Genomic DNA, 1,319 nt, shown 5'->3' on the forward strand with positions numbered 1-1,319 from the left:
AGAAGGATGGAGACTTTACCTCCTTCATGTTTATATGGATGGAATTGGAAAATGTTCTTCTTAGCAAAGTATCTCAAGAATGAAAGAAAAAGTATCCAATGTACACAGCCCTACTTTGAAACTAATTCATAGCTTTTATAGGAATGTCATAACCTCATTATAGCCTTAGAATATGGGAAGGGGATTAGAGGGGGAGGAGAGGGCGTGGATAGGTAGAGGAAGGGTGATTGGTAGGGTCACCTCTATGGTTTATCTTACAAGGGTACAAGTGAATCTTTCTAAAAGCAGAATATGAACGTTTTAACTCAATAACTAAGAAAATGATATGAAGGTTATGTTAACCAATTGATGAGAGTATTTCAAAATGTATATGAAAACAGCACACTGTACCCCATGATTGCATTAATGTACACAGTTATGCTATAAGAAATAAAAAAAAAAACATAGATTGGGTACATATTTGCAAACCTGATAAAGGACTTGTATCCAGAGTATATTGTGTTAACAAAAAAAAAAAAAAAAACTCTTAATACTATATTTAAAAGGCCAGGCTTGGTGACTAATGCTTCTAATTCTAATCTGGGACACTGAGGTGGGCGGATCCCTTGAGCTCAAGTGTTCAAAAACAAACTGAGCAAGAGGGACACCTTACATCTACTAAAACCAGAAAATTAGCTGGGCTTTATGATAGGTACCCATAGCCCCAGCTACTCAGAAGACTGAGGCAGGAGAATCTCTTGAGCCTAGGCGTTTGAAATTGCTGAAAGCTAGGCTGATGCGACTGCACTCTAGCTTGGGTGACAGAGTGAGATTTTCCTGCAATAAATAAATAAATAAAAATATATAAAAAGAAGATGGAGGGGATGGGCAAATTCACATATAAATTCACAAATTGACACCTATTGGGTATAGCACACACTCTCTGGGTGTAGGGCATGCTTACATGTATAACTTTGACTCAATCTGTACAAAAACAAATTATGTAAACAAAACATCTGTACCCCCTAACATTCTGAAAATTTTTAAAACATTTTAAAAAGATAAACAATCCAATTTAACAATGAGCTAAGAGATGAGTAAAAGATACTTCACCCTAGAGGATATACAGAGAGCAAATGTCAATGCCTTCCAGCCAAGGAGCATGAGGAATACAACTGTAGTTGAATAAATTGAGTGTGTTACTTATTGTAGAAAGAGAAAACACACCATTGAGAACTACTGAATATCTACATAAGAGGGTGTTAGAGAAGCTAAGGAGGACGATGTTCACTCTAGATGGGGGTCTGTTCAAAAGCAGTGACAACTTTATAATTTGGATA

This window comes from Otolemur garnettii, unplaced genomic scaffold (assembly GCF_000181295.1).
Source record: "Otolemur garnettii isolate 467f Iridium unplaced genomic scaffold, OtoGar3 scaffold00175, whole genome shotgun sequence".
In the NCBI taxonomy this organism is placed as follows: domain Eukaryota; kingdom Metazoa; phylum Chordata; class Mammalia; order Primates; family Galagidae; genus Otolemur; species Otolemur garnettii.